This window comes from Sus scrofa, chromosome 18, assembly GCF_054392235.1.
Source record: "Sus scrofa isolate SSC_HxYL_T2T_F1_AM1 chromosome 18, Sscrofa_HxYL_maternal_Yorkshire_Landrace_v2.0, whole genome shotgun sequence".
NCBI classification, from domain to species: domain Eukaryota; kingdom Metazoa; phylum Chordata; class Mammalia; order Artiodactyla; family Suidae; genus Sus; species Sus scrofa.
In genome coordinates, this window is record NC_139400.1 from 52,851,738 (window position 1) to 52,876,167 (window position 24,430).

Below are 24,430 nucleotides of genomic sequence, written 5' to 3' on the forward strand. Positions count from 1 at the left end.
GAGGAAAGGGAAGAGGTGCCCCTCCCCCATTCCACGCTCTGGAACCTGCTCCCTCTGACTCTTCCTCCCCTCCCCTCACGCCCCTCTTTCATACTTCATCCAACTCCGACTTCATTCTGCATTTTTTACCAAATGAGTCCAATATGTGCAAAATCCAAAGATTTTATAAATGATAGGACTGTTTTCTTTCCTCAACTGACCAACTTTTAAATAATTTCAGGACATCTGGAGAGCTTTTCTAAAGTACCTTTTTTCACATTTTGATTTTTTCTTTTTACAATGAAATTAAATGTTAACATATTTGTGGACCACCTGAATAAATGCAAAATCTCTTACACAGGAATGACATTTTAGATGGGTCATGAATGGATGCATCTTTAGGGACCTGCTTTAGGCTGAAGAGGCTTTAAGCAAGATGGCCTGCTTCTGTCCCCTAGTTGGGAACTTTGTAGCAGGGGCGGGATAGATACAGATGCTTTGCAACGTCATTATTTTGAAAAGAAACTGCCACATGGAAAAAGCCACGGAAGTAAAATTGAGGGTTGTAGAAAGGGTATTTGCCAATTCATAATGTGCCTCTTCTCTCCCCACCCCTAGGTTAAAGGTTAAAAATGTCCTTCAGTCTATGCCTTGTCTGTCCTGATTCATCTTGGAAATTCTGAGTCTTTAGGGCCATGCTGGGCTGAATGGTTATTTTGCAACATCTCTAATCAGAACAACTGCCAAGTTCAAAATGAAGCCAGGTTTGTTAAGATATTTACTAAGAGGAAGATTCCTAAAAGGACAGAGCAAAGTTCAACCAAAGAAAACAATGCTGTGAATACAGCAACACAAGAAAGCCTGGCTAACCCATCTCAGAATTTCTATCCTCTCTCTCTCTCAGCTATGCTTTTTGACTTGTCAGTGATGTACTGCCTATAGCTGGGTCGGAAACACATAATCACAGTGAAAATAAATACAAAAATTCACATACAGAGGGGAGCAGCAAGAATTTTAAAATAGTGTCATTCTGATTTTTTTTAAAATTCAGTCATGATGTGAAGACAAAACATAGAGTCCAGAGTGATTCTCCTTCCAGAATTTTTCTCTGAGCATGCAGAGTGTGTATTACTCCTCATTAAAACATACACATAAAAGAAGCACAACTAGACATCAGTATAGAAATAATGTTGGGGCTCTGTGCTTAAACTGGTGCACAAATGACTTGTACATGTTTCCTATTTAAAGAGACTCAAAGCCTGATATCACCTTGACCTCAAGAGTTACCTTGTAAATGAAACTTTGCTAAGGAGACATGATTGTCCCTCACCTTCCAGTGGAGACTCGTAGGTGAGGGCGCCCGAAAGTCTAGAAGGCTGACCAAGTCTGGCTGACCTGGAGCCTGAGGACGTGTCCTCCTCATCGTTATTTAAGGCTTAGTTACCCATGAAAGCCATTCCCAGGTCTCCATCTCAACAAACAGCCACAGATGATGGACTGTTTTCACTTTTGTGGCTGAAAACCTGACCTCCCCAATCCTGGGTTCTCAAGTGATTGTCATACTCTAATCATCAACTTCTCCTGCACTTGCCAGAGGAAGCTAGACAGCAATTACAAGGGGCTCAAGGCGGGCTGTTTAAATCCCTTACCAAGAACTAAGAGGGACTGAAAATAAATCCTGGGACCTGAACACCGCTTTTCCTTCTTTTCACTAGACTGTGTTTTATTTCTCATTTATTTAACCAAATGACTTGTAAATAACTTTAAAGAGACAAAGTATAACATAAATAGCATAGTGGCTAAACCAGCAAACACTATATAATAAGTTCTTTTTTTTTTCTTTTTATGATTACACCTGTGGCATATGCAAGTTCCTAGGTCAGGGGTCGAATCAGAGCTGTCACTGTGACCTACACCACAGCCACAGCAACACCAGATCAGAGCCCTATCTGTGACCCATGCTGCAACTTGTGGCAATGCTGGATCCTTAACCCACTCAATGAGGCCAGGGTTGGGCATCCTCACAGAGACAGGGTTGGGTCCTTAACCCACTGACCCACAATGGGAAATCCCTAATGAGTTCTTAATATGCACTGGGCACATGCTAAGGAACACACAGCTATTATTTCATTTTTTTTTTTTTTTTTTTTTTTTTTTTTTTTTTGCTATTTCTTGGGCCGCTCCCGCGGCATATGGAGGTTCCCAGGCTAGGGGTCCAATCGGAGCTGTAGCCACCGGCCTACACCACAGCCACAGCAACGTGGGATCCGAGCCGTGTCTGCAATCTACACCACAGCTCACAGCAACGCCGGATCATTAACCCACCGAGCAAGGGCAGGGACCGAACCCGCAACCTCATGGTTCCTAGTCGGATTCGTTAACCACTGCGCCACGTCGGGAACTCCTCATTTATTTTTTAATTTAGTATGTCTTGAGGCTTCTAGTTTACTCTCTGGAAAACTGTAGCTCCAAGTCTAAGTAATGTGTCCAAGGTATTCAACTCATGTTAGTCTGATTTTGACGTCCTGCTTTTTCCTGCTGTACCACCCAAAGAGAACTTCTGCGATTACAGTCTATGATGACTTGTGGCTCCTTCCTAAACCTATCTACACATTGACATTAACTTCAGCAATCTGCCACTAGCTGGGTACAGAGAGGGGACCTGCAGCAAGGTGGTGGCCCCATTTGGAAACACACCGTGTTACCCCAATTACTCTCTGAGGGCACATTACTAAGTGTCCGCCATAAATATTTCTGGATTTGAGATCTGGTGCAACGTATGAGAAACAGATTTTCTGCTGTAAATACAACAGGCAAAGAAGAGATTCCTTCTCTTCGGTCATTCATGAATTGACCAATATTTTTCTCTTTTTATTTCTAGGTCTGACCCTCTTTTTTCAGTTGTTTTTGTCTCTCCTTCCCTCCTTCCCTCCTTCCTCCCTCCCTTCCTTCCTCCCTCCTTTCCTGTCTACTTAAGTCATGGCTCCACAAGAAGGATTAAACATAGGGAGTTCCTGTCGTAGCTCGGCGGTAACAAATCTGACTAGTATCCATGAGCACATGGGTTTGATCCCTGGCCTCACTCAGTGGGTTAAGGATCCGGCATTGCCATGAGCTGCGGTGTAGGTTGCAGATGCAGCTTGCATCCCCCATTGTTATGGCTGTGGTGTAGGCTGTCGGCTGCAGCTCTGATTAGATCCCTAGCCTGGAAACTTCCATATGTCACAGGTACGGCCCTAAAAAGAAAAAAAGATTAAAAAGAGAATTTATGCAAAAATATGGGTAAGGCCAATGTGATTCTGTGGTATTTGCTCTACTGGAGAGAAGAACACCAAAGGAAGGAACAACAATTAAATATCTCATTGCACATCTAAAATGCAATTCTGGCTCTTTGAATGAAAAGTTTATAAAGAATCTTGAATAAATATTTTTACAGTTTGAAGAGCTAGATTTAGGCAAGGGTAGAACGTCTAAGAAATACAGACTCTTGTGTTACTGACCTTTAACAAAGAACTCTGATTGTGTCTGAGAAAATCAGACCAGACTATGGACAATGTCTACCACTGCATCCACCCTTTATGGTTTTCTATCATGGCACATGTGACAAGAGATGAAATATTCAAAGGCTAATTTGTAATAAAGTCTGCCATCAAATATTATAATTCAAAATAATACAAATGTCACTCACATAAGTAACAGTGAGATAATCAGCTCATGTGTGTCACCATGAAAATGACCAAGGTCTTAGCTATTCCCTGGCTATAAGAGCAGAGAATCTGACTATAAACTTCGTTAGGTATACACCTCTGGAAGACGATGTGAAGGCAAGTTGTGTTGGGTCAGATAAGATGGAAGTGACTAAAGAGGATTTATGTGACATCAACAGGGTGTCAGGGACCATTCTAAATCCTGCCATTCTCAGAAATAAATTCTTCACAGCAAGAGAAATAGAAAACACCCTCAACATTTGTATCTAAACATGAAAGAAAAGAAGAAAAGAAGGTCTCACTTTTTCAAACATGTAAAGCTGACCCACGTTTCAAAATGTAACAGTCAATCCATGAGGAGGGATTTTATTTCTCACAGGAAGATAACAGCTTTACAAACCAGTAGTGTTTGCAAAGAGTTTTAAAAAGTGGAAAAGCATACTATGAAAATAGAAAACAAATAAATTATGGCTCAGACTTTCTTTAACCCACCGGAATCAAATGGTCTAAGACTATCCAACAGGAATATTTGCACCAAGCAAATATTTATACATATAAACCCTCTCGTTTTAGTTGTGATCTTTCTCTTAAACATCATGAATTTTACAGCTTGGCAAAGTGTTATGTTTGCCATCCAAAGCCCCGATGGCTAGCAGTAGACTAGAAGTGTCAACTTCTAGGTCACTCTTCTTAAAAGAAACTCAGGACTGTGCCTGCCTTTCAGCTCTGGCCTGTTTATAACACTGTGCAATTTGTTATAAGGTTAACATTATATAATTTATAGTTCGGTTGAAATTTGTTAAAAAATAATGAGTGACATAAAAATGATAGAGAACTTGGGGTGAATTCAGGTCAATGGAAAAAAAAAAGTTTTTATAGCTATTGAGCCAGTATTGAAAAACACATCTCCAGCACCACGAATGTATTTCTGTACTATGCCAAGCAAAACAATCTCTACATTCCTGATTATATCATGCTTTCAAGTCTTACGAATAGGGAAAAAAGTCAGCAAACATTCCTAATAGAAATATATCTGTTATCAATCACGAAATCCCAGAATAAGAGCAGGATAATTCATAAGAATATTGAAAATCCACTGAAAATATATTCAAGGGCTCTGCTTATTGTCAGGCCTATGCTGTAAAATAACTAAGCACTGGGGAAAGAAAAGTTGTGCCTTGCCTCAGGACCAATGTTCAAGGCTGAAGTGTGGCAGGATAACGGGGGTTATAGCCGTGGAAGGTGTTCAATTAACTACAAGGGGAACTTAGAGATTTCTTGAAATACTAAAGTAACAAGCCCAAGATAGTCCTGAAGACGACAATTTTCTTCCCATCCCAAGCTCTTAAGAAATAGTGGCCTTGCTTGAGAAAAAACAAATTACAGAAAGAAAAAAGGGACTCCCTTTGAAGTAGCACCTATTGCACCTCCAAAAGTGAGGTAAATATGCTTATTTAATGCAGACACACCTCATAATACAAATATCTGTTAGTAAATTACTAAGAAGGCAGAGGTCTATGTAAAAGATTTTCTTGCTTATGAGAGCGGGAATGTTTTCATTTTAAAGAGGAGAACAGATCATGCGGCAAAGTTCATGGGAAAAACAAGACAGCTTCTGATGTGATCATACTCAAGAAACTCTGGAGCTGATAAAGGCACTTGAGCCACTAAGCAAGGTTAGTCTTCCATTACAGTGCCCACTTTTTTTTTTTTTTTTTTTGTCTTTTTGTCTTTTTGCCATTTCTTGGGCCACTCCCACAGCATATGGAAGTTCCCAGGCTAGGGGTCGAATCGGAGTTGTAGCCGCTGGCCTACACCAGAGCCATAGAAACGTGGGATCCCAAGCCGCATCTGCAACCTACACCACAGCTCACGGCAACACCGGATCTTAACCCACTGAGCAAGGCCAGGGATCAAACCTGCAACCTCGGATTCGTTAACCACTGAGCCATGATGGGAACTCCCAATTCCCACCTTTTTTGAAGCTCCTGAGAATCCGTATCTTCCCTGGATAAAACTCTGCAAAGGTAAGAAACAAGTCCCACATTTCAGCTGAACATTTTAGATATAAGATCCTCTGGAAGGCAAGTATTATATATGAATGAGTGATTAAAGCCAAGGTTCTCTAACAGATTTATTACATCTCTGAGCTCCAAAGCAAAACAGAGCACTAAGACAGTATGAGGAAATAAAGGAATGAAAAAAATGTGCTCTCAGTTTTATACTATCTAGAGGTCATCTGAGAGTCTAAAAAAAAGGTCCAGAGTTTAAGATAGATAACAATTTTGCTGAAGAACAGAAAAATATACTTAGGTTTATCAAGTTTTTATTTTTATTTTTTGTATTGAGTAGGATGGAGGGTTCAAGATGCAGACGTGCATTAATTCTGGGTGTGTAGTGAGCAGCGAGAAACAATGATAAAACGGCCACTAAAATTACATCACAGCATTAGTTTGCTGTGAGTTCCATAGCATTAGTTGTGTGTCAGCAAGCTATTTGCATTGAATGCTGCATATACAATTTCTAGTCCTTGTCCATGTTGATAATAAGAACAACAACAAATAGTTCTTTAATAAGTATTGGCTGTAAAACTCAAACCACCAAACACCAGGTACTGAAAATTCTTTTAAAATTAAAAGTAATTTAATCTATGTGACCTGAAAATTTAAGCTCATCATTTTGACGTCTAAATCGCTAAAATTCTGTTCACACTAAAATTTTTTTGTAAACATTTGTTCCCTTAGGATTTTATTTGAAATGTGAGTTGTTGAAGTTAGCTGATTCGAATTGACGGTCCAAACAATAGTTGATGCTAAATGTGAAAACCAAGTTTAAAGAACAAATAAATTTGGGTTGCATCCTTGCAATGCGGCATGGATTGTTTGGAGAAAATCTAGAAAGCTATAATTTTAATATCTTGGCTGATAAATTTACCTTTCTCCTCACTACAAACTTTCTTCCTCAAGAAGTTAGAGAATGAGGTCAGTTTTATCCTCAACCAGTTAGGTTACAGTTTGGACTCACACGTTTCTCACTATTTTATATTTATGTCACAAGTTCACTTCTAAAAATTATTCTGCTTCCAAAACCAACCAGAATCACACTATTTTGGAAAAGGATAAATATTTAAGGGATCGCTGAAAATTTCTCAACTCTTGGCATATACCATTGGCTTATTTTCATGAAGTTATCATATTTATCTCCCCCCCACACACGTGTTTCCACAAGAGAAATGATACACACACACACACACCTCACACTTTTAAAATGACCACATACAGAAGCAAATACTCTCTCCCCATCATATACAATATTAGCTACATGACTTTCTCCACCTGAAAAAGCCCCACCCTATTTGCATCTGTGATACGGGGACTGCCCCGTGAGAGAGAAATCTTTAATTAAGTCTGGAGTTTAAATTTAATTAGATAAATGGACTGCCTGGAGATTTATACCACGTCGCAGCTCAGCAGCTAGAGAGGCAGCCACTCGGAAAACATTCTGCTAGGACCCTTCCAAAGAATGGAAACATGTCCATTCACTCACCCTTTCCTTCAGGCAGAAACCCGTGAATGTGAGGGAGAAAAGGACTTTTAGAGATCTGGTTTGACACCCACCACGATATAGGCAAAGAAACTTCAGAGCAGTTAATAACGTGCCCCAGGACCCACTGATGGTTACCTGCAAATATGGAGCCCCATCTGTGGTCTCCTCCTGGCCCTTCTCTGCTCTCAGAAACACATTTCACCCCTAAGCAAACGACTACCTTTAAACACATCTGAATTTTTCCTCTATCTATCTGCATTTTTCTCTTCTTGAACTTGAGATCATCAGGCATACGCAGCTTGTTCTGGCATTTCTGTCTATTAGTGTGTGCCGCCTTCGTCTCTGTTTCTAAGCCCGTCAGTGTGTTCCGGGCTGTTGCAGTTCCCCACCTGATGATACTCCCTGTGGTGGAATGTGCGGGAAGCAGGGGGAATCGTAGGTAGACAGTCTCCCCGGGTCCTCCCGTGAGCGGGGCATCCAAACGTGCTCCTCTCCGCACAAGTGGAGGAAGGCACGTTCCCGCCACCGAGAAATATTATGGAAGATTAATTAGTTAGCATTTGTAAAGTGCTTTGAAAAATGAAAAGTGCTATTATGACACCTAATTGCATTTCTCTCTTCTATATTCAGCAACAATTTCATTTGTATTTGTTTCTGTGCCAAGAAAATAGCTGTGTAGGCTTATACAGGCAAGGATATGAAAATCAGCCCTACGAAGGTTTTGCTTCTTTTTTCTTTTTAAAAATTTCTCTTCTTTTATCACTTCTTGTCTCTAGACACAGATCTGTGCTGCATGCCACATCTTCGTAAGTCAATGCTATATTTTGAACTGAAATGCCTTTTAAAAAAACTTTTATTGAAGTAGAGTTGATTTATGAGGTTGTGATAATTTTGGCTCTATAACAAAGTGATTCAGTTATACGTGCACACACATCCATTCTCTTTCAGATTCTTTTCCCACACAGATTATCACAGAATATTGGGCAGAGTTCTCTATACTATATAGCAGGTCCCCGTTGGCCAATCATTACATACCCATCAGTGTGTATAGTCCAATCCCAGTCCCCTACCTGTCCCCCTTGGTAACCATAAGTTTCTCAAAGTCTGTGAGTCTGTTTCTGTTCTGCAAATAAGTTCATTTGTATCCTTTTTTTTAAAGGTTCCCCATATAAGCGATATCATAGTGAAATGCCTTTTAATAAATAATTTTGATGTGTGTGGCAAAACAGGCAACCGATAAGGTAAATGCTGATTCACAAAGAGACAGCCACAAATGATAATATGTGCCCTGCAGAAGTTATGGCAAGACTGCCCATCAGATGAACACAAATGTGCAGAGACAGCGTTGGCTGAAGCAAGAGCTCTGGAAGGTCTGAATCATCCCCTCGCATCTTCAAGGTGGTATCATCAGTAGGACCTAGTAAACATCCTTCCTCACTGGTTAGGCCACTGTCTTAACCTGTCAGGATGCATCAGAAGTGCAGAATAATTTGGCTGGTCTGGTTTTGCTGCCACACGTAGATACCCAATGGAATCTCCAGAGAAAGGAAAGAGAGAGAGAGGTGTGTGTGTGTGAGTGTGTGTGTGTGGAAACTCAATCTGATTTAGAAATCAACTCTCCGGTAGGCAATGTTGTGTTCTAATAAAGACCTGGAAATACAGACTCAGAGGGTGTAATTAACAGAGTTGGGAAATCAACAAGCCAGAAAACTGTTGATAGAGAAGGATTTCTATTGTTCAAAACATGTTTTGTGCACTAGGAAAACAAAACCAAATTCTTTCTCTTGGCATCTACCTTGAAAAGCACATCAGCTAATGAAGGGGGCACAGGGCTGACATCATAGCATAACCAGCAGCCCGAGACCTATTTGTATGTGGTTAGAAGCTAAATTCTAGTTTACTGCTGATGTCATTAGTCAGACTTGCATTAGCGATGCGGATTGGCAAGCTTTCCGTTTCTTCCACATAATCAACAACCACGGCACACCACAGAAAAACATAAACCTGACCATGTCAGGCATTCTGAAAAGTTGCTTGGTACATGCATTCCCATCAGTTCCCATGGCCAAGGCTGCAGGAGCAGAGACGAGATGGAGTGATGACATATGACCTTCCTATTCTGCATCCTCTCTACAAAGGCCAGTGAGCCGCCGTCCAAACCTGAGCACAAATGAGCAGAAATGGTTTTGCAGTGAACTTATTTAGCTAGACACACGGGCAGCCAAGGCTCCGCTTGATAAACTTAGCAGGAAATAAAGCAAACGAAGCCCTCATTTAAGGAACACGGTTTGATCTGCATGATTGTGTACAGTGTTAAAATCAAATTGTACGTCTTTAATTTCTGGTAGACTGCACACACGTATCTGCTGAAAGAACCTCAAAAGTATGCTGCCCATCTGCTCTGGCTATTGAAACTCTGAGACAGCATTCTTCAAATACGTTATTCTAAGAAATCCCACGTAAGTATAAATAACCAAAGTCAGACTTCACACATCTGGCAAAAGTGCATGTCAGAATTGGGTAAATTTATATTTCATTGCTCCTTCTCTTTATTTTGGAGCTATTTCCTCTCTACTTGGCAAGACATGCCGTACCTTAGCCCAAACTCAGTTGAGTTTCCAATACAATTGCTGTGATATATCTGTTAACAGAAGTACCCTGGGTAGGTATTCCCAAACCTCAGTTAATCTTTACTTTCTTGTTTTAAGGGGGAAAAAAAAAGGAGGTTTGTGCATGTGTGAGTGTGCCTATATACCCACACAAAAACACACACATCCATTGCCTGGATAATCTCTAGCGGTTTCTACAGAAGTGTGTTCTAACAAAGGAAACAGTTGAGGTAATCACTCCCAGTACAAATTCGGGGTGCTCAGGACGGAACCAATTGCTCTCCCATTGGCCTCCTGACGCTGTGCTTTTCACTAATGCCATTCCCTCGGTGGAATTACTGACGTCTCACTTTAAATACACTTTTCTGTAAGTCAACTAACAAAACTAATTAGGAACTGTGAAAGGCTATATTGATAGAGTAAAAATATATAAAACAGCTCTGACAATTCTCCTGGAGGCCTCCATACATCACGGGACTTTGGGCTCCACTTCGGGCTCTTTGGGGCTATAGCATGTAAATAAACTGAAGTAAAATCTCAGGTTTTAAAGTGCCTTTAAAGAACCGCACATTTCCTGAAAGAGCCATTTTCAAATTACATATAAACATGTTTAATCAGTCTTTACTGCTCTAAGCGGTGGGGGCACTTCACAGGGGCTTGACTCAGTGACCGACAGACTGGGGGGCTCAGAGCCCAGCAGCGTCGGAGGCTACTGGGTTGATCTGTCTCATGAACCAACACGTGCGTTCCGTCACAACTACCTCGCCTGGCTTTCCCCAACATACTCCCTTCCCTTCATGCACCAGCCCTCGCGTGCACCTGCTACACCCCAGCAAACCGGTAGCTCGCCTTTGACAGAGATGCAACCAAGGGTTACAGCCACAACAGAACCACGCCACTGAGCCACAGAAGTCAAGCACCATGCTGTACGTGGCTCACACACCCCTGAGCAGGGATTTCTACAGGCTGCAGGGACAGCTGTTTACTTCTTAAGTGTTCATTCTAAGAGACAGCAAAGGACTCAGGTACACGTGGGCACAAACCCTGCTCTGATACTTGCTAGTTATTAGGTGTTTCTTAGCCTCAATAGCTTCATCTCTAAAAGGACTACAGGGACCAGAATGGCAGAGGCCATGGTGGCTGCTCCCATTACATTGCTCCTTCCAGTAATACTACAAGAGTATCATTCCTACGGTAGTCCTGCTACAATACTCCAGCAACACAATGCCCACCATTGCTGTTACTGCTGCTATAACCACTGCTGCGACTGTTACACCGCTGCTGCCATGCTGTGGGCCTGTGATACCCCAACATAATTACCACAATGCTCCCACTGCGCCTCCTGTGCATGCTGATGCTGCCACACGATTACTACTATAATGCTACGACTACACTACTGCTCCCACTGCTACTCAACTACTCTCCCTAGTACTGTTAACACTGTTACTCTTCTCTATTTCAGCTCATATTGCTGCCTATTGTTTTGGGGGTATTTTGCATTTGTTTTTTTTTTTATGATTTTTATTTTTTCCACTGTAATGGCAGCCTAGTGGTTAAAGGCATAAACTTGAGCAGTGAGACTCCTGGGGTGACACGTCAATTCTGCTACTTACCCTGTGTGACTGCATGACTTTGAATAAGCTATTTAAACTGTGCCTCAGTTTCCTCCTCTATAAAATAAGAATGGTATCCGTACATATCTCATACGATTGTTATGAGGATGCAGGGCGCTAATATCTATAAAGCGTTTAGGACGGTGCCTGGCTCAGAGAAAACACTATTGAACAGGATGCTGACAAAAACGAGCATGGATAACTGATAACCGGCAATAATGCAACGTGATGGGCACTGACTGTGTGTAATCTGGGACGTGTCACCCACAGACTGCGGACTGTCAAACTCATTTATTAATGGTTGGTCATACAACATTAGAAAGGTGAGTGCCTGAACCAATTCTCCATAAAACCATTGGGTCGTAACCAGCAATTTAAACGGGATGCAAGGATGGCCAACTGCCCCACCCCCTGCCTCCCTCTCTCGCTCTCTTTCTCTGAAAACTGCCGTCAACTCCCAACAAATGTCTCTGGATATCAGGAATGCACTTTGAAGTATCTGGTTGCAGCTGAAAATGATAACCAGAGATGATGGGCTGCGTTGGAGAAGGCCAACAGCCAGCATGTTGGCCAGGGAAGTTTGGGTTCTCAAACTTCTGGAAAAGATTCCTTTCTAAGTGCAAAATAAACAGGTCTCCATCCCACTGAAATGTAAGAGGTACTTAGACACAATCTACTTTTTTTTTTTTCTTTTTAGGGCCACTTCCTCGGCATATGGACGTGCCCAGGCTGGGGGTCGAATCAGCTACATCACAGCCACAGCAACACGGGATCCGAGCCGCGTCTGCGACCCACACCGCAGCTCACAGCAATGCCGGATCCTTAACCCACTGAGCGAGGCCAGGGATCGAACCTACATACTGATGGATATGAGTCGGGTTCATTACCACTGAGCCACAACGGGAACTCCCTAGACCCGGGTTATTTTTGACTGAGAAAGGGAGCTGGAAGGCCCTTCCTCTGGCTGTGACTTGCCCCCCACTGCACTTGTCTCTCTTCTGCGTAGGGCCACAGGGGACTGGGTCCTCTGCAAGGCCAGCAAGTGCTTCCCAGCTGATGTGTAAGTCGCTCGAGACAAGCGGGTCTGCCTAGAGTGGGATGACGTAGGCTGTAAGCTGTGGGCGCCTGCACCTTCCTACTCTCTGTACAAAACTCTATAATGATTAGATCTAAGTTCTTTTTCTTTATTTTTAAATTTTACTGTTTTTTTTGCCTTTTTAGGGCCACACCCAGGGCATGTGGAAGTTCTCAGGCTAGGGGTCAAATTGGAGCCACAGCTGCCAGCCTACGCCACAGCTCACAGCAATGCCAGATCCTTAACCCACTGAGTGGGGCCAGGGATGGAACCTGCATCCTCATGACTAGTCGAGTTTGTTACTGCTGAGCCACACCAGGAACTCTCTAGATATAAGTTCTTGCAGAAGATAGAATGTGTGCTGCTTCTCATTATACCCTGAGGGGCTATCTCAGTGCCCAGCACACAGCAGGTTTGAACAAATGTTTGCTAAAGGAATGAACGAACAAATGGACTTAGAGATCTCTTGAACACTTCGGAAATACCCTTTAGCCCCTGAGACTGTACATTTTTTTTTGGTCTTTTTAGGGCCGCACACGCGGCCTGTGGAGGATCCCAGGCTAGGGGTCCAATCGGAGCTGTAGCTGCAGGCCTACACCACAGCCACAGCAATGCAGGATCCAAGCCATGTCTGCGACCTACACCACAACCATGGCAATGCCAGATACTTAACCCACTGATGGAGGCCAGGGATCGAACCCACGTCCTCATGGATGCCAGTCAGGTTCATTAACAGCTGAGCAAACTCCTTTTTTTTTTTTTTCCTGAAACATATACATTTGAGAGAGCTGGGTGTCTGGCCGGCAGTGTCCATTTCATTTTTCTCATAGTGAGCCGCTGCCCAGATCATTGCTCTGCAGCCACTACCAGCAGTGAGCAGAGTTCATCCTTAATCATGGTCTAACGCTGCCCAGCACGGAACCTGTACTATTCCTAACCCAGTGCGGCCTCTTCCTTATTATGATTAGCTGATATGTGCTTCTTGCACATTGCTGCCAGATTCATCTCCCAGAAAAGCTGATTTCATCCTGTCCCTCCCTGCTCTTAATCCTTAGTGACTCATTCTTGCCTGAAAGATAATGACCGTTTCCTCAGGCTGGCATTCCAGAGCCTCCAGGGTCTGGCTAGCACCCAGCGTGCCTTGGCCAAGGGACCTCCCCGTCTCCTTCACACAGATCGACCCCTCAACAGGTCTACCTACTGCTCAAGCCAGAACGCAGAGTCAGTCACCTGTCAGTTGATGCATCGACTCGAGAGTTTGTATCGGGAGCAGCTGTTACCAAGAAGGCATTAGCAACCTCTCTCTTCATATGGTTTCCTCAACCAGGGGAGCCAGAGTCTGTTCTTCCTTCAATGCCCTACCTGCTTCCTTTACCAGGTCTTTGCGCCAGGTCCACGTGGTCCAGAAGCATGTTTGCCTCCTCCGAATTTCTACAGCACTTCGTCCTGATAGCATGCCTGTGGTACACTGGTCACAAACCGCCTGGCGTTAACTTCCTGCTCCCCGACTTTAGCGGGGCTATAATCTCCTCAAGGGCATGGATCCTGTACCCCTCGTACAACTAACAAACCTAGGCAACCTTCAGCAGTCGTTTCCCCTCAATACTGAATCCTGGATGCAATCTACAAGATGTGATCATTTTAAAGAATCAAATCGTACCCATTCTTCCAAGTTAGGTTCGGAGAGGGCTACCGCTGTATGGGATGGGGGTTTGTAAGCTCAGACCTCAGGTGAGAGAGTTTTCCTGGAGAGCCTTTTAGAAGCTGATGTTATCTTTGGTATCATGGCACCTACCAAGGCAGATACAAGCAAAGGCTTGGTATCCATATCTTTAAAATATCTTATTATTTAAATTGGATGTTGCCTGATGCCAAGTGCAGAGTGAAAGATCTCTCTCCAGTGTAAAGCAGGAGGCAAAAATCTTGGAGAGCGTGTTGGGGGCTGAGGGGAAGGAGTGGGTTTTCTTTCAAGTTCTCACAGCTCTAATAAGATGATGATGTTGGCAAGGGGCTGTCTGCCAGCACGCTCTTGGCAACTGACTTCTCTAAGTTGGTAGGAACCGTAGGTAAAATATGAACTGAAGTGCACCTTTAACCACACTGCTGGTGACTTAGCTCTGACATGCCAGCCTGCTGCTGCTTGGGAGGGCAACACACCCCAGTGGCATCACCTAACGACAGCCAAATTCCTTCCTGGGTCTTGCGACGGAGCTGTCGGAAATTGATGGGATCATCTTTTCCTCTGAGAGCAGGTGGCCAGAATGGATGTTCCGAGGACGGAAACCATCCGCTACTGCGGTTCTGGCCACGGGCACCGCCTTGCACCTCTGCTTCTCTCGTGGATCACTTGAGTTACGCATGACCCACGGGGCATCACGGCACACAGGCGAGCCGTGCTGCAGCCCAGCGCAAACAAACCGAGGGCCTTTGGTGTGAGAATGGCAGTTCTGTGGCTTTAAGAAGGAGCTGGTGCGCCCTGCAGCAGAAAAGCCTGTAGACTCAGCTGTGTTCTTACCTCACTTTCCCTTCTGCAGTGACCTCACCCCACCACAATGCTACTATTCATGCAGATGGAGTGAAACCCTGCATACAAAAGTTTCATTTAGTCACATAAACATGAATATTTAGGCTCTTTGATTAAAAAATGAAAGCTAGATATTTGGTTTTCTGCAATTTCATGGCATTGAATGAGTATTTTTAAAAATAAGTTTAATTTTAAAGACTAACTTTGAAGAAAATAATAGAAAAAATATTCAGCATGCCCCTCTACCTTTTTTTTTGGGGGGGGGAATCTATATTTCCTGGTAGATTTACCCTTCTCTCATCTTTTATTGTACCATAATCTTTAGATCCCGCAGATTTTCTATTTACTGTTAGAAAGTCAACCTTGGAAAATAAAGATATTGAAACTTTCCTTGAAATACAGATCTAATTTTTAAACTTTTATTCATTTTTCATTTAACCAAGAGGTTCATTGGGTTTCTCTGAGCATGTGTGTGCACATGCTAACAAGTATTTAGAATAAACTCAGAAAGTGCATTCAGTTACTTTCAAGGTTGTAAGCGACTCAGGGTTGGAAAGAGGACTTAGAAAGAAGTTTCAAAGAGTCTGGTCCCCCAAAGGATACCTGTGGAATTATTGCTAATTTCAACTTCTCAAAAATATCTTTTTCTTGTTAATAAAAGAAACCCGGAGTAAAAGAGTTGAAAAACAAGCATAAAGAAGAAATAATAATAAAAAAACCCTCATGATTCTGACACCTAAAGATAAATTTCTGGTATATCTTACCTGGTATGTGTGTTGAGGGGGGGAGGGCAGTGTGTGTTTATGTGAGAGAGACAGACAGGGAGATTAGGGACATACAGTATAAACACTATTATTTCTATTTTTGTTCACATTGTATATTATTGTGATCACCAGAACATTTCCTCCTGCCATTGTTTTTTGAAAACATAATTTTAACTGTGGTGTAGCCCTGCACTATTTGCTTGTTGTTGGGCATTTACCCAGTTTTCCCAATCCCTTCTATAGCAGGGTAGTGAAGACCCCTGAACACAGAGCTCTACCTAGCTCTGCAACTATGTTGTTGAATTTATTCTTTTAGGTAGAACTGAAGGATACGGATATCTTCAAGGCTAATGAACAACCTCGAAGGGCCTGGTGCATCTTGCCAATTTGCTTTCCGGAGAAGAGAATCCCCACTATGGGTGGCAAATAATTGAAATCCTCTTAGCCTATCCACTTGGGTATTAAGTATGCTGCAGAACAGCATCTAAAACATTTTCGACCAAAAACCATATATTTTTCCTTAGTCTCCTAACTATTTCCAACAGTAACAACAAAAGATTCCTTTCAGTAAAGGATAAAGAGTGGAACATAAACACCAGTTCCTTCTCTCAATGACCTGCCAGGTATGAGAAATTCTACTTAGTTTTCTAATCATACAAGGGGATGTGAATACATTCGTGCCTTATTGGAACAGACATATATTATCCTAAAAAAAAGATATTGCCTCAAAGAGTTGTATAACTCAAGGTTTCTTGAGCGGTATTTTAAAGAGACTAGAACTGAGATTGCTACTTAAAATGAAATCTTCAGTCAACCTGCAGATTTATGAACATCAAAATAAATTACTTATCATGATTTAAAAAAACAAAAAAAAAATGAAATCTTGGTTGCGAATCCTTTGGGGAAATGAAGAATCCTTTGTTAATGCAGGAAATTACATCAGTATTTATTTCACAAGTTTGGATTTCTATGTGAAAATCTTCCTTAAAACAGGGAGTACCTTAGTCTCAACATATTCTCCTGAGACCGTTGTTAATAGCAAGGAGAAAGATGGTTAACTTAATGGTGGAGAAGCCTGACAGATACCAGCTTTACCAAACGATCAAGGCTAACGCCACGAGTAATAAGATCTATCATCATGAAGTACTTACCCCTGAGATGAAACCGAGGAAAGGGCACAACATCACCTCTGGATATTCTTCTAAAACACGCCTAACCTCAAGAGTTCCTGTTGTGGCTCACCGGTGACGAACCCGACTAGTGTCCATGAAGACATGGGTTCGATCCCTGGCCTTGCTCAGTGGGTTAAGTATCCAGTGTTGCTGTCAACTGTGGTGCAGGTTGCAGACATGGCTTGAATCCTGAGTTGCTGCGGCTATGACTGTGGTTGTGGCTGGCAGCTACAGCTCTGATTTGACCCCTAGCCTGGAAACTTCCATAGGCCACGGTGCAGCTCTGAAAAGACAAAACAAAACATACGTAATCTCAATAATCATGAGAAAACCTCAGATAAACATACATTGGGGGACATTCTCTAAAGTAACTTGACTTAAAAACATCAAGTTCCTTAAAGACGGAGGACAGACTGAGAAACTGTTATAGATTACAGAGACCAAGACAACGAAATGCAATGTGAGATCCTCAGTTGAGGGATAGAACAGAAACAGGACATTAATGGCGGGGGGTGGGGGGTGGGAATGGGAAAATATGAAAAAAAAAGTCTGTGGGTTTAGCTAATAGCATTGCAACAATGTTAATTTCCTGGTTTTGATAATAATCCTATGGTTATAGAAGATGCTAACATTAGGGAAAGCTTGATGATGGGTATATGGGAACTCCATAGAGTTTTGCAACTTTTCTGTAAGTTTAAAATTATTCCGCAATAAAAGGTAAAACATTTTTCTTTAATTTTTTATTTTAATTTTTACTTTTTTGGGGGGGGGCTGCACCTGTGGCATATGGAAGTTCCCAGACCAGGAGTGGAATCATAGTCCTGGACCCAAGCAGCATCTGTGGCCTATGCCACAGCTTGCGACAATGCCAGATCCTTAACCCGGTGAACAAGGCCAGGGATCGAACCCACATCCTCAAGGAGATTTTGTCAGGTTCTTAACCTGCTGAGCCACAATAGGAACTCCTAAAACATTTTTTAAATTGTGACATTAGTAATGAAAAGGAAAAAACTATGCACCTATAACATAACAAATTTCACATAAAGAGGCACGTCCTATCTGGAAGGCACTGGATCCTCTCAGATGATTGTAACTCCATGACTGAGTAGCAAAATTACTCTCCATTCTGAAATGGCTCATTTAACCTGTCTTTACAGAAACCTGAGAACATGTCAGAGACAAAATCCAGGGGCTCTTCACATGGCCAAGAGGTAAATTCCAAATATGTCAGCTTTTCTCTTCTCACCAAATGATTATTGTGTCCACCCCTTCAGGACAGAGTCATGGCTTTTGTAGAACGCTGAGAACGGCATCTTAATGAATAAGACACATAGGAAAAAGGGACATTTCTCTCCTCCACGCCTTCCCCACGGGCCCATGTTCAGTCTGTGTGCTACCTGATACCTGCCAGGTTTGTGAGCAACCAAACTGTTTCCTTTTTTGGCAAATGAGGAAAGAAAGAAGTTGCCTTGATGTTTAGGAGAAGCCTCGAGAATCTATACCAAAACAGTTCATCCGGGCACATGCCATTTAAATTCTTGGTGAGATTATCAACTATCCTCTTTCTGCCCTTAAACATTTGCAGAATCTGTGCTCAACCAGAGGGATAATTGAAAGATTCCATAGGGATAATTAGGCCTGTGTTTGGCCAGTTCTGAAAGCTGATGGAAGCCTGAAATTTCATTACCTGGTAAATTCATTCCAAAAAATTAGATTTCAACTCATGACACTTCAATTACATATTTAAAATGAGTATTTAATTTGATAATTATTTCATGCTAATTAGGTGAAAGTGTATCATGGAAAATATATCTTCTCTGGCTTTAATTACCACATTGCAGAAACATCAAAATAAGACTTAATTCATATGTTTTAATCATCTTTTACTAATTAAAACATAATAAGTATGGAAACTACAAGCATCTCTAACTCCAAAAGGAAAGAATTACATATCTCACATTAAGGCTTAAATCGTATTTCTTATATTTCTTGTATACCAGATACCTATCGTATGGGTTTTAAAATGTTTAACACAGAGCTATCCGATTCTTTTAAAATGAAATTCATGAGTTTTCTTATCAGACATGTTTCATGTTGAATGCAAAAGCAAGTCCAGATAACTCTATACGAAAACCATTTCATATAAAGCTTAAAGACAAGCAAAATGAAAAATACTGTTGCTACAAAACTCACATATGCATGATAAATGCTTTTTTTTTTGTTTGTTTGTTTTCTTTTTAGGGCTGCACCTGCAGCATATGGAGGTTCCCAGGCTAGGGGTCTAATCAGAGCTGCAGCTGCCGGACTACACCACAGTCATAGCAACACAGGGTCTGAGCCCCATCTGTGACCTACACCACAGGTCACGGCAATGTCGGGTCCTTAACCCACTGAGCGGGGCCAGGGATTGAACCTGCATCCTCATGGATCCCAGTCGGGTTTGCAACCTGCTGAGCTACAGCAGGAACTCCTAGGTAGATGCAATTTTTTAGATGCTAAGGACTGATGGGCGCAAATCTCAGGATAGTGGTGAAAGGGGGAGGCAGAGGATGGGATGCGGAAGAGCACACAGGTGGTTAGAAATGACTGCTGACCTAGCTCTGGGGCTGGGCTGGGGCTTCACGGGTATTTGTCTTATCACTTGTGCTTTATAATATGCACGCACACTGCATATGTTCTCATTTTAAGAACATTAAGGGAAAAAAAGAAAAAAGTGTATTCCATTTGAAATGCTATCTATTACTATGACCAACAGTTAGGAAAAATACTTGATCATTTGCATACATAGGTTTATTATTAAAAGTTATATTTGGGGAGTTCCCGTCGTGGCGCAGTGGTTAACGAATCCGACTAGGAACCATGAGGTTGCGGGTTCGGTCCCTGCCCTTGCTCAGTGGGTTAACGATCCGGCGTTGCCGTGAGCTGTGGTGTAGGTTGCAGACGCGGCTCGGATCCTGCGTTGCTGTGCCTCTGGCGTAGGCCGGTGGCTACAGCTCCGATTCGACCCCTAGCCTGGGAACCTCCTTATGCCACAGGAGCGGCCCAAGAAATAGCAACAACAACATCAACAACAACAACTAAAGACAAAAAGACAAAAAAAAAAAAAGTTATATTTGGGGTCCAATATATCTAGAAAGGATATAGTATATATTTTTATATTATGCACATTAAAAAAAAAAGATTAGTTGCCAAGAATGATGTCAAATTACAGTTCTTAGCCAGCTTCTTGGCCAATTAGATTTTACTTCTGAGACATGTAAAATTATTTATCTTGCACAAAATCCTGGCAACTGCATTAAACACTTCTTCTCCTGGTACTTATGTATTAGGTACCCCTAGCAACCTAGTAAACATGAAATAACCTTAAAGATTGCCTTGAAAAATTGGCTGATTCCATCATTATGGACATTGTTGTAATGAGACCTATAAAATGCAGAGAACATCTGATAGAACTCAAAACAATAATTTAAAGTCTGAGTTAATGCCAGCATCTACGGTCTTTGTTTTAATAAAGGCAACATACAATGAACATATGGAAACTGATTTGATATGGCCAGTGTATGAACTGCCCTCGCAATTTGTAGGAGCCAATGATTTCTTATTCAAGAATAATTTCCTCCCAGTTACTTGTATTCAACCCCCACTTCTTTTCACTGTCCCTTTAAGCAGGTAGACCCCCCAACAGCTGGGTGCCACCCAATGAGGCTTGAAGCAGAGGAGGCAAGAGTGACTCAGATCAGAGGAGCGCCTTGTAAATCAGCCACATGCAGCCCTGAGACATCCATCAGGGCAGTGTGCCCTTTCTCCACCGCTGCAGTCATGAAGTCATGGGCCTGCCATGGGGCTAACTTATTATTAAAATAAATCACTGGCCTAGAGACTTGAGTTTAAATGCCAATTAACTCATAAGTAAATGGGAAGGAGCTGACTTGTCTCATCAGAACATTGTGGCGAGAAGTTGAACAGTGCTGAAATTACCACCCTGTGTTGAGGCCTGGGTGCTCACAGATGCTGAAATACCTAGAGAACAGGGGCCTTTTAAGGCCAGGCTTGAATTCTGCTCAAAAATCCTCCCTTTCTAGTTTCTTCCTCAAGAATAGCTGCAACTGGCTACCAGTAGCTTCAGTAGAAGCATGAACTTTCAAATGCACTACATCTTCCTTGATTGTCAAATAAAACAAATTAAAAAAAAATCACAGCCACCTGCTCTCGGGTTGCTTTCTGTCTCTGCACAAAAGCAGCTGTGTCACTGGGAAAAAAAAAGGCATTGAGATTTTCCTCCCTTCTTTGATTTTATTCCTTTCCAGGCAACATCTCACAGAGATACACAAGCCCGCTGTCTGCAGGGCCAAGACCTACAAGCCATTCTGAAATCCTGATTGCATGCTGGGGCACAGGCCGGCTTCTTTTCCTCCCCAGCATGCCACTCGTAGTAAGTCAAGTCAGCAATATCCTCCAGCGCCAAATTCTAGCTTCATTTGTTCCATGGATAATGAAGTCTCATTTCTCAAGAATGAAGTTGCCCCCACAAAGCCTGCTCAGGGCACTGAAGAGTCTTCTCGGAGCTCTGAGATTCCTCTTGTTTCACAGCATTGAGCTATAGAAACTCATCCTTCTTGGCCAGGACACACCTCTTCTCTTTGCAAGAGGGTCACACTCAGAAGGCAGGCTCTGCCCTCAAGATCGCCAACTCTGGCTTTGAGGACAGAGATTTCCCCTACCTGCACATTATTCTTTCTTAGGATGACAACCAGAGTAACAACTTGAACTTCCAAAGAGTCCTGTACATCTCTTTGTTTGCCTTTGTTTGCCAAGATGCCCACAGATCTAGGAATTTACCCTTCAGTGTGCCCTGTATAGATGTGGACTTGCTTAGACTACCACAAAGGCAGCCCGGGCTGCAGGGAAACAAAACAAAACACTTCACTTCAGCTCTTCACTGTTCCTGTTCCAAGTGACCTACAGACATGTTATGAAAACATGGCCTATTAAGTCATTATTTTTTATCCTACTTATCCAACGCCATCAGGTAACAAACCATCATCTGAAGCCAGCCACATGGCCACAGGCCCAACTGGAATACATCCATTGACCCTGTCATATTGTGCTGGCTTTTCTCCTACAGGAACAGACAACACCACACCACCTTGAACTGTGATTCTAGAAGGGCCTTCCCCACACCTTTCAGGATCTCCTCCACCTCCTTCATCCAGCTGAGAAAGCGTGTGCCTTCAGGGAGGGAAGCGGTTCACAAATGAAAGGGAACACTGGTAAACAAAGACTGTTTTTCATCGTCCATTATGAGCTGGGAGGCTTTGATCTTTGTGTCAAGGAAAGTAGGGTCAAGCTTTGCCTCTCCATCACTTATAGGACAGGCCACAGGCGTCCTGTCAGCAGGCCAGCCCAGCCCAGGTCTGAAACTTCCTCAGAGGATGGAACTGGAAAAAATGCACGGGGGCTGGTCCTCCTTGCCTGGGTATCTGGCTTCAAGTTAGGGTTCAAGAGTGAATGTCGTCTCTCTGCTTGGCCCTGGAAACAGGAAGGTGAGTCCCTTCAATGTGACAGGTTCCAGACAGCTGCCAGCAAATCCATATGACATGGTTGCCTCCCTCCCTTAAAGGGGATTGGCTGTCCCTCCCTGTGGATAGAATTCTGCCTCGATGCAGAGAAGTGCCTTGTTGTTCAGCCACTTTGCAGTTCTAAATGCCTCTTTCTCATTATGGGATTCATTTTGGCTTTAGCCTTAATGAGGAGTGATTGATGCATTCATCGTCTATTATAGAAACGATGCTGCTGAGAATATGTAAAATACAGACAATGAAAGATCATCAGATCACCAACCAGGTGCTCTGTGTGTGCACACATGCACGTGCACGCATGTTTGTGGTTTGTGTCCCCTTTTTGCTTCTTCTCCATCTGTCCTTCTTGTTCATATAAGATGATACAAGTTGGCAGCCTTCATATTATTTGCTTACAGCAGAAGTAAGGAGTTCCAGAACTGCCTCAGGAAAGAAAGTCTTACTTCTAATATGGAGAACAACTTAGACAATAGGAGCTTATAAAACATTTATAAAATAAGGTATGAAAAAGGAAGTATACATTTTTTTTTCTTGAGAAAAAAAATTAGACCTGTTTTGCACTGAAACTCTTTTCTACACTGGATCCTAAAGCTTCCAGCTCCTTCCTTCCGCAGAATCCTAAGAACTGTCTATAAACCAGTAACATTGTCTCAGGGGATTTCATTACTGAAAGGGCTCATTAGGAAAGACATTAAAATACGAATTACCTCATAAACTATTTAGTTGTGTACCCAACGGGAATGTGTACTTACTAGGGCCTGAGCTTTTCACAAATAGAGCTAATCAATTAAGCTTCATTAGAAACTGAAGGGGGTCTTTAAAAGATTGGACAAGTCAGGGACCAACTACAAAAGGACTTGACAGGAAAGAAGCATCTTCTATAACATAAATGCTAAAGTTAATTAGCAGCCTTGGAGTACAGTGGATAATTCAAAATATTCCTCTCCCTGGCTAGAATTCCCCTAGGTTCAAAGGTTCCAAAACCAGTTCACCTCACTTTCTTGTGATCCACCTGAGGATCTTATTTTTGTTTGTTTGTTTGTTTGTTTGTTTTTTGTCTTTTTGCTATTTCTTGGGCCGCTCCCCCGGTATATGGAGGTTCCCAAGCTAGGGGTCAAATCAGAGCTATAGCCACCGGCCTACGCCAGAGCCACAGCAATGCGGGATCCGAGCTGCGTCTGCAACCTACACCACAGCTCACGGCAACGCCGGATCGTTAACCCACTGAGCAAGGGCAGGGACCGAACCCGCAACCTCATGGTTCCTAGTCGGATTCATTAACCACTGCGCCACGATGGGAATGCCAGAGGATCTTATTTAAATGCAACTTTGCATTTAGTAAGTCTGAGGTGGGGTCTGAGATCCTGCAGCTCCAGCCAGCTCTCAGGTGATGCTGATGCTGCCAGCTCAGAAGCCCCACTTTGAGCAGCGAGGTCTCAGATAATACAATTTAGCCCCCAAACACAATTCAAGTAGCCTTGCTGGTGCTAAAATGGGCTGCTACAGATAGATGCCACGTTGAACCTAATTTTTCTTGCTGCTTGACATGGTGGGATAGAATGAAAAAGGTACAGGCAGGCTGCCTTTGTACCAAAATTTCTTTCCCCTCAGGTTGCTAGAGAATTTATTATCACTAATAATATTGGTGAAACTTTCATGTAACACTAAAAAAAAGAGGGAGCCTGATGTAAAACTAGCTTTATATCTCTGAGAGAGACCAACTTCTAAAGGAAATGCTTCAGCACGTTTTTAGTAGTTAGACAAAAGGGTAGATAGAGATAGCTATTATTTTCCCCTCCGAACAAGGAAATATTTAGTCAAGCTCTGCGACTGCACATCCAGGCACTGAGCTAGCATGGAAC

The 24,430-nt window shown here is 42.5% G+C and overlaps 1 protein-coding gene and 1 long non-coding RNA gene across 20 annotated transcripts in view; both read right to left on the minus strand.

Moving 5' to 3' along the window:
* CREB5 (cAMP responsive element binding protein 5) overlaps positions 1-24,430 on the minus strand; it is a 424,373-nt gene that overhangs the window by 51,516 nt on the left and 348,427 nt on the right. The window lies entirely within an intron of this gene.
* Positions 13,279-23,453, minus strand: LOC146395051 (uncharacterized). The gene is made up of 3 exons (XR_014834073.1): positions 23,418-23,453; positions 19,981-20,118; positions 13,279-17,178 (listed from the first exon to the last, which is right to left on the minus strand). It is a non-coding gene; the product is annotated as an uncharacterized LOC146395051 (long non-coding RNA).